Below are 9899 nucleotides of genomic sequence, written 5' to 3'. Positions count from 1 at the left end.
ATGACTTGATGTATGACTATGGCACTGATTGTGCACTTTTGGTTATATGATGATTTTCCATTCAGTGATTGGTTTTCAAGCTTTATTTGCTTTACCGTATGCACTCACACAAGCACACACATGGTTGGGGGTATCATGCTAAATCACATATCTCCGATCTGCACGATGAAATCAAACACTGCAAGTCAAGAATGTTAATGCCGGATTGTTATTTGTCTCGATGATGCCAGGATCGAGAGACAGAGTGTCCTTCATATGGATAGACGCTGCATCCATGCATGATCATAATAACTGTGCTTTATTTTGCAGGTGTTTGTTACTAACGTGCTTGTTTGTTACAGGAATCATTGCTCGCGCTCGAAGAACTGTACCTTTGCACTCAACACGCCCTCACAGATATTATACCCGAAGAAATACACCCAGGCTTATGGAACTTCCCAATGTAGATATGCTCGAGCTGAAAGATAAGATGAACGAGCTGATCAATATAATGCAAGGCTTTGCAATTGGTCAGAAAGCGCTGGCGGACAAAGTTGAGAAACTCGAACGGGTTTCTGCTGTGAACAGTGGGGTCAACCTGGATGGAGTCTCCAACCAGGGGCAGGGATCTCGCGATGGTGGAAAGAGGACGACTGTGGGCCTCGTGAACAATGCTGGTGGTCAACCTGGGCCTAGTCAAAATATGAAGGACAATTTTGTGCCTCCGTTCTATGGTTTTGACGAAGATCAGGAAGAAGATAGAGAGGCTGACCAATTTTCTATGCAGAACGAGCCTTTTGTTCCTTACAACATTCCTCCTCAGAATAAAGAAATTCAGCTGCTGGCTGAGAAAATAAAGGTCTTGGAGAGTTATGCCACGTCGGGGGTGGTGAATATGTCCAACATGGGGCTGGTGGAGGGGATTGTGATCCCTCATAAGTTTAAAGCGCCGGCGTTTGACAAGTACAACGGTAGTTCCTGCCCGGAAACTCATCTCCAGGCATTCGTCCGCAAAATCTCTGCATACACGGCAGATCAGAAACTGTGGATGTATTTTTTCCAGGACAGCCTGTCCGGGGGATCCTTGGAATGGTACACCAAGCTGAAGTCTTCCGATATCAAAAGTTGGCAGGATTTGGGAGATGCTTTCTTTAAGCAGTACCAGTTTAACGCAGATATGGCTCCGAGTCGTACCCAGCTGCAGGGTATGTCTCAAAAGCACAATGAGGGCTTTAAGGAGTATGCCCAAAGATGGAGAGAACTGGCTGCGAGGGTGCAACCTCCTCTTGTTGATCGCGAAATGTCTGACTTGTTTATGGGGACCCTGCAGGGGCCATTTGCGGAAAGGATGGTGGGTTGTCCTGTCACCAATTTCTCTGACATTGTGGTGGCAGGAGAAAGAATAGAGAGTTGGTTGAAATTGGGCAAGATTCAGGGTAATGCTTCTGCATCTTCTTCCGGTTCAAAGAAGCCGTTTGGTAACAATGGTGGGCAGAGGAAGAAAGAGGGCGACACCAGTGCCGTTTATGCTCAACGAGGACCCAGTAGGGACCGTTACTTCCAGCACAATGCTGCGGTAACCATCCCTGCTGAGCCTCAATCAGCACAGCAACAACAGCAGCAACAGCAACAGAGACAACCCTTTCAGCAGAGGCAGCAAAGGGCCGGTTATCAAGTCCGGGGCAGAGCACAGGATCGTCAATTTGATAGGCCTCCGGTGAGCTATGCTTTCTTGTTTAAGAAGCTGCAAGATTTGGGCCTTGTGCAGACCAGAACTCTGGCACCTTTGAGACCTGATCAAAGGCCAGCCAGCTATGACGAGAATGCTAAGTGTGAATTCCACTCAGGTGCGCCTGGGCATAACATTGAGAACTGTAAAGCTTTTAAGCACACAGTTCAGGATTTAGTGGATTCCAAGGCTATTAATTTTGCTCCATCCCCCAATGTCAATGCCAATCCCATGCCAGCGCATGGTCAGAGGGGGGTGAATGCCATTTCTGCGGAAAGTCGAGTTGGGTTGTTTGATGTTGGTCAACTGAGGATGCCTTTGACTGAGGTCAAGAGGCAGTTGTTGAGGAATGGGGTTTATCCGGGTTGCGACTACGAGTGTGCTGAGTGCACTACTTCTGTGAATGGTTGTGAGCTTCTGCGGAAGTGTGTCCAAGGGCTGATGGACGAAGGGGTTATCTTGGTTGAGAGGGCTGACAAGGAAGCGAAGGAAGAGGTCTCCACCATAACCATTTATTACGACCCGGTGGATTTGTCTAACCTTGTGGAGGAGGCTCCAGTTACCATCACGGTACCTGGGCCGATTCCTTATGACAAAGATGATGTCGTGCCTTGGCATTATGGTGGGGAGGTGTATTGTAATGGTGAGAAGTTGGAGGAGCCATCTGCTAGTGAAACCACCGTGCTAAAGGTGGATAATGCCGGTCCCAGCGGTTTCACTCGCAGCGGTAGGCTGTTTGCTCCTGATGCTCTGAGGAGGGGGGAGGAAGATAAAGATAAAAAAGAAAAGGCCGAGGCTTTAGCCAGGGCAAAGGGAAAGGCTGTGGTGGATAGGGGGAATACTCCTGTGGTGACACCGGCGCCTGCGGGGTCGGATAACAAATTTGATGATGAGGCTGAAGAGTTCTTGCGAATCATTAAGAAGTCGGAGTACAAACTGGTTGATCATTTGCAGCAGACTCCTTCCAAGATCTCAATTCTTTCATTGTTGTTGAGCTCAGAGGGGCATAGGGAGGCCTTATTGAAAATTTTGAAGAAGGCGTACGTTCCTCAGGAGATCACCATCAATCAGCTGGAGACGGTCGTATCCAATGTGCATGCTAGCCATGGGCTGGGCTTTACGGATATGGACCTGACAGTGGATGGAAGGAACCACAACAGGGCACTACACGTAGCAATGGAATGCAAAGGGGCCGTGCTTTCGCATGTGCTGGTTGATACCGGCTCCTCTTTGAATGTGTTGCCAAAAAAGGCCTTGGCTAAACTGAACTGTGACGGGCTGATTTTGACCCCGACTGATTTGATTGTGCGGGCATTTGATGGGTCAAAACGGGCTGTGTTTGGGGAGGTGGAACTGCCGGTAAAGATTGGCCCCGAGGTGTTTAAGTCAACTTTCTACGTCATGGACATTCAGCCGGCATACAGTTGCCTGTTGGGTCGCCCATGGATTCATGCTGCGGGAGCAGTTACATCGACTTTGCATCAGAAGTTAAAGTATGTCTGGGGAGGTCAGGTTGTCACCGTCTGCGGAGAGGAGGACATCTTTGTCAGCCACCTGTCTTCGTTCAAATATGTGGAGATGGATGGAGAGATATGGGAGACGCCTAGCCAGGCATTCGAAACCGTCAAGGTAGAGAATGCTCTGTTTGCAAAGCAAGAAGAAGAGAAACCATCCATCGCTTCCTACAAACAGGCTGCTGAGGTGGTTAAAAGTGGAGAGGCTCCTGGTTGGGGCAAAATGATGGAGGTCCCCGAGAAGAAGGACAGGTTTGGGGTTGGATATCAACCGGGCCGAGGCTCAGGACGAGGAAGAGGACGTCGTGCGTCAGTTACTTTCACAAGTGCCGGAATGCTGGATCCGGACCATATCTGTATGCTGGGTGAAGACTCTGACAGCGACTGCGACATTGACCAATGGATAAAGCCGTGCACACCAGGGATGGAAATCCACAACTGGAAGGCCGAAGAAATCATCCGGGTCACTCTCCTCGAAGAGTAATATTTTTCTTGTTTTCCTTCTTATATGCATGAAAGCCATACGTGTTGCCCGACACGTAATGGTCCATTGTAAGGGCCACCTCATGTTTAAATTTGCAAGATTTTGCATCATCAATAAAAGGATGTTTTTCAGTTAAAAGCGGTGTTCTCTGTTTTTCATTTATTTTTGCAGTTTAAAACAAAAACAAAATAAAAATGGCAATGTTTTCATTTTTCTTTTTTTCTCACACCGGTTCTAAAGCAATGCATGAATCAACATTCATGCAGATGCGATTCCTCTCCGGATCTCATTGATAACAATCCTGTTACACCCTTATATGACTTCGACAATCCGATCTATCTTGCTGGAGAAGAAGACGAAGAAGATTGTGAACTGCCAGGGGAATTAGCCAGGTTGTTGAAACAAGAGGAGAAGGTGATTCAGCCACATGAAGAACAGATTGAGGTTGTGAATCTAGGTACCGATGAGGTTAAGAAGGAAGTGAAAATCGGGGCTGCTTTGGAGGAAAGTGTCAAGAACAGAATGGTGGCATTGTTGAAAGAGTATGTCGACATCTTTGCCTGGTCTTATCAAGATATGCCAGGGTTGGATACCGATATTGTTGTGCACAAGCTACCGTTGAGAACAGATTGTCCTCCAGTGAAGCAGAAGTTGCGCAGAACTCGACCTGATATGGCAATGAAGATTAAAGAGGAAGTGCAGAAGCAGTGGGATGCTGGTTTCCTTGCTGTCACTAATTATCCGCCATGGGTTGCGAACATTGTGCCAGTCCCGAAGAAAGATGGGAAAGTGAGAATGTGTGTGGACTACCGGGATCTGAATAGAGCTAGTCCGAAAGATGATTTTCCATTACCTCACATTGATGTGTTGGTAGATAATACAGCTCAATTCTCGGTGTTTTCCTTCATGGATGGCTTTTCTGGCTATAATCAAATCAAAATGTCGCCAGATGATATGGAGAAAACAACGTTCATCACACCATGGGGCACCTTTTGTTATAAGGTGATGCCATTCGGTCTCAAGAACGCCGGTGCTACTTATCAGAGGGCCATGGTGACTTTGTTTCATGATATGATTCATCATGAAATTGAATGCTATGTTGATGACATGATAGCAAAGTCCCAAACAGAGGAGGGGCATTTGGTAGATTTGGCCAAGTTGTTTGACCAGCTGAGACAGTTCAGACTGAGGTTGAATCCGAACAAGTGCACGTTCGGAGTGCGGTCCGGTAAATTGCTGGGGTTTATTGTAAGTGAGAAAGGAATCGAGGTTGATCCTGCAAAGGTAAAAGCGATAAAAGAAATGCCTGAACCGAGAACAGAGAAAGAAGTTCGTGGTTTCTTAGGTAGATTGAACTACATTTCACGGTTCATATCTCACCTAACAGCCACGTGCGAACCGATTTTCAAATTGTTGAGAAAAGATCAAACGGTCAGGTGGAATGATGATTGCCAAGCGGCATTTGAAAAGATAAAAGAATATTTGCAGGAGCCTCCGATTCTGATGCCTCCTGTGGAGGGAAGACCGTTAATTCTGTACCTGACGGTCCTCGAGGGGTCTATGGGGTGTGTATTGGGGCAGCATGACGAGTCTGGTCGAAAAGAGCATGCCATATACTACCTTAGCAAAAAGTTTACCGACTGTGAAACAAGATATTCACTGCTCGAGAAAACTTGCTGTGCTTTGGTCTGGGCTGCTCGCCGACTAAGGCAGTACATGCTGGTTCATACCACTTTATTGATTTCCAAGATGGATCCAATCAAGTACATTTTTGAGAAGCCAGCATTGACCGGACGGGTTGCGAGGTGGCAAATGATTTTGACAGAATATGATATACAGTATACCTCTCAAAAGGCGATTAAGGGGAGTGTATTGTCTGATTACCTCGCTCAGCAACCTATTGATGATTATCAACCGATGAAGTTTGAATTCCCTGATGAGGACATCATGTTTCTCAAGTCGAAAGATTGTGAGGAACCGATCCCGGAGGAGGGGCCTGACCCTGAATCCGAATGGATTCTGATGTTTGATGGGGCCGTTAACGTGAATGGAAGCGGTGTTGGTGCCGTTTTGGTTACGCCGAAAGGATCTCATATTCCTTTTGCTGCCCGGTTAACATTTGAGTGCACCAACAACGTGGCTGAATATGAAGCGTGTATATTGGGTATTGAAGAGGCGATTAATTTGAGGATCAAGAACCTTGTCATTTATGGAGATTCAGCTCTGGTGATAAATCAGGTTAACGGAAAATGGTATACGCATCAATCTCATTTGGTTCCGTATCGAGATTATACGAGGAGATTGTTGACGTTTTTCACCAAGGTGAAGAAGCATCATGTGCCCAGAGAGGAGAATCCGCTGGCAGATGCTTTGGCTACTCTGGCTGCCTTGATTAAGGTACAGAGGTGGAATCAGTTCCCCAGTGTGGAAGTGGGACGTCTGGATAGGCCGGCTTATGTGTTTGCTGTTGATACGGCGCCTGATGAGGAGAAGCCGTGGTATTATGATATCAAGCGCTATCTTGAGACGCAAGAGTATCCTGAGGGAGCATCCAAGAAAGATCGAAAGACTCTGCGGAGGTTAGCCATGGTATTCTACCTGAATAAGGATGGGGTGTTATACAAGAGAAATTTTGATTGGGTCTTGCTCAGATGTGTTGATGATGCAGAAGCAAGCCAATTGATGAAAGAGGTTCATGAGGGGTCGTTCGGTACCCATGCCAGTGGGAATGCAATGGTGAAAAAGCTGCTGAGAGCAGGTTATTACTGGATGACAATGGAGGCCCAATGTTTCAATTTCGTGCGGAAGTGCCATAAGTGCCAGATTTATGCAGATAAGGTGCACGTGCCTCCAAATCCGTTGAGCTTGATGTCGTCTCCGTGGCCGTTTGCTATGTGGGGCATTGATATGATTGGAAAGATTGAGCCTACAGCTTCGAATGGGCACAGATTCACATTAGTGGCTATTGATTACTTCACCAAGTGGGTTGAAGCAGCCTCTTATACGAATGTGACGAAGCAGGTAGTGGCCAGATTTCTCAAGAGAGACATCATTTGCCGGTATGGGGTTCCCAGGAGAATCATTACTGATAATGGTTCTAATTTGAATAATAAGATGATGGCAGAGTTATGCCGGGAATTCAAGATCGAGCATCACAACTCTTCTCCCTATCATCCGAAGATGAATGGGGCGGTTGAGGCAGCCAACAAGAATATAAAGAAGATTGTGCAGAAAATGGTGGTAACCTACAAAGATTGGCATGAGATGTTGCCGTTTGCATTGCATGGGTATCGAACGTCGGTACGTACGTCTACTGGGGCAACTCCTTTCTCATTGGTATATGGGATGGAGGTTGTATTACCTGTTGAGGTTCAGATTCCCTCTTTGAGAGTCCTGATGGACGTGAAATTGCAAGAGGCTGAATGGGTGAGGACCCGATATGAAGAGTTGAGCCTGATAGAGGAAAAGAGGCTGGCAGCCATCTGTCATGGGCAGTTGTACCAGCAAAGGATGAAGCGTGCTTTTGACAAGAAGGTGCGACCTCGGGTATATCATGTAGGTGATATGGTGCTGAAAAGGATCCTTCCTCCTCAAAACGATCGAAGGGGCAAATGGACACCGAATTATGAGGGTCCATTCGTGGTCAAGAAGGTTTTCTCTGGTGGAGCCTTGTTGTTAACGACCATGGATGGCGAGGATTTTCCATCCCCTGTGAATGCGGACGCAGTTAAAAAATACTTCGTATAAGAGACCCGCTGGACGAAAAGAATAAAATAGTCCAGGCAAAAATGGGTATCCCGGCGAACCAAAAACAGAAAGAAAGGTTCGGGCAAAAATTAGGGATAAAAAGAAAAAAAAACTGTACACCCGGCAAGTCGAAAACCTGAAAAGGCGACTTGGGCAAAAAAGGGTATCCCGGTGGACTGAAAACCCGAAAGGGCGGTCCAGGCAAAAGAGGGATTGAAACGAATGGCTGCGTCTAGCATGATCGTTTGCGCTTTGGTTAAAGCATCATGGATAATCCCCGGTAGGGATCAGTTGGAATTGTCTTGTTCAGAAGGCAGAAAGCACGGAGAGTCTGAAGACATAGGGGGTGTAACCGAGTTGGAACTCGATGAGATCACGGGTTTCACATTGCCATTAGGATAGATTTTTCCTTTTGTGCGCAATTACCTCTTTTCAGGAATTGCTTCCTTTGTATTGCTCATTTGAGCCACACTTTTCAATCAATAAAATGCACATTCAGTCAAATAATTTTTGTTTTTGTCTTTCATTACTGCTTTGATTGCAAAAACATCAGATTATTTTGATAAAGAACCTTGCATTTTAATACATACAGGTTCCTTCCAATGCATGTTTATAAGATTGAAAGCTTGAAATCACATTTGGAAGGATGAGTGACCCAAGTGTTGAAATCTTGACACGCCTGGGGCACGGTTTTATCTAACGATCTGTTTTGCAGGAACTGTTAGATATTTTCACTCACTTGCAGGTTGTGATGTGGGAGCTTTGAAACAAATCCCCAGAGAGTTCGCTCAGGAACGAGTGTAGGGGAAAGGATGACGAGACGTTCGACGACCTTTGGTGATATCAAGAAGACTCTTCAAAATCTGAGGATTTGAAAGTTTGTAAAAATTCCCCGCAGAGTCCGATCAGGGACGAGTGCATGAAGAAGGAACAGAGAGACGACGAGACGTCTGACGACCTTTAAAATTAACCAAGAAGACTCTTCAAAGTTGAAAGGTTGAAATTTCTGTATACATCCCAGGAGTACGTTTCTTGTCGAGCACGGAGCGATTTGGAATACAAGATGATGGAGCAGAAAAGGTCTAGACGAGTCTGGGAATTCTCAAAAGTGGAAAGTCGATACGAGATTGGGAGGTGGATACCGTGGTTCGACGAGTCGACGGGTGTTCTGCACCAACTTTTCTCATTTCCTCAGCTAGGTCCCCAAGCAGAATCAGAGGGCTAACCCCCAGCAGATTCAATGTCTGTGAATTCCCCAGCCGAGTCAGGAGGGTGGTTATCCTCGTCAGGTTTAAAGTGGTGTGTCCTCAGCAGCCAGGTCTGAAGGTTGCTAATCCCCGAGTGGAGCGGGTTTCAATGATATATATCTCCAGCAGTGTTCATCCTACCAGTGGGTTGAACAAGTTCCCGTAGCGGACGGATTTTTGCATCTCCAGCTGAGTTGATTCTACCTATGGATTGCATGGGTTGTCCCCAGCGGAGTAGTATGCATTTCCTAGCAGGGTCAAGGTGGTTATCTCCAGCAGGTGATGTATTGATGTTTCCCCAGTTGAGCCTGGAGGTTGCTATTCCCCTAGCAGAGTCTCTGTGAGTGTTTCCCCAACGGAGTCAACAGGTATCTGTGAGGGTTTTCCCGAAGCGGAGTCAGGATTGATATCCTCAGCAAGTCAAAGATTGGTGTATCCCCACAGAGTGTTGGTGGTGCTTATCCCCAGCAGTTCCTCGAGTGGATTGGGTGCAAAGGAGGTTCTTCCCCAGCAAGGGTTGCCTTTCCCCAGCAGCAGTATTATTCCCCCAGCAGGGTGAAATCGGAGCAGTGACGAGTTCCTCAGCAGAGTGTCTCGTACTCCCCAGAAGAGTCCCTTGAGGGGGATACCTTTTTTTATGCATTCATCATGAAAAAAATAACATGGCATATTGCATAGAAAAAATAAATAATAGCGTAGCATTTCCATAATTGTGGAGCATTACGCAGAAAAAATCAATCATGCATCATAGTGCAGGCATAAGTTAGTCTCAAGCCGTGGTTACCGTTTGAGAAGTGGTTTTGGCCAGTTAGTGAAGGTATTACTCTGAGGAGTTTAGCCTCATGATTTGATCAAAGGTATTTCCCCAGTAGTGCGATACTGGAAGAGGTTTCTGTCGTGCGAGACAGATGGTGAAGATGTTACTCCGAGGAGTCTAGCATCAGGACGTCAGAGCAGCAATGTTCCCCAATAGTGCGATATTGGAGGAAATGTTTCTGTCGAGCAGAGATGGAGACAAAGTCAGAGGACGTTACACGATCAGCGCGATTCCGGGGTTCAAATGGAGAAAAGGAGATACTGAGGTATTTTCTGGGGTTCAAATGGAGATGGAGTTGAAGATTATATCCGGGATGAGGTCCTTAGGATTATCTTCTGTTCATGTGTCATCTTAGACTCTGGCTGAGGCCGATGGAGTTCGT

Source organism: Lathyrus oleraceus, chromosome 2, assembly GCF_024323335.1.
Source record: "Lathyrus oleraceus cultivar Zhongwan6 chromosome 2, CAAS_Psat_ZW6_1.0, whole genome shotgun sequence".
Lineage (NCBI taxonomy): Eukaryota > Viridiplantae > Streptophyta > Magnoliopsida > Fabales > Fabaceae > Lathyrus > Lathyrus oleraceus.
The sequence above is the reverse complement of the archived record's forward strand: the minus strand, read 5'-3'. Positions refer to the sequence as shown.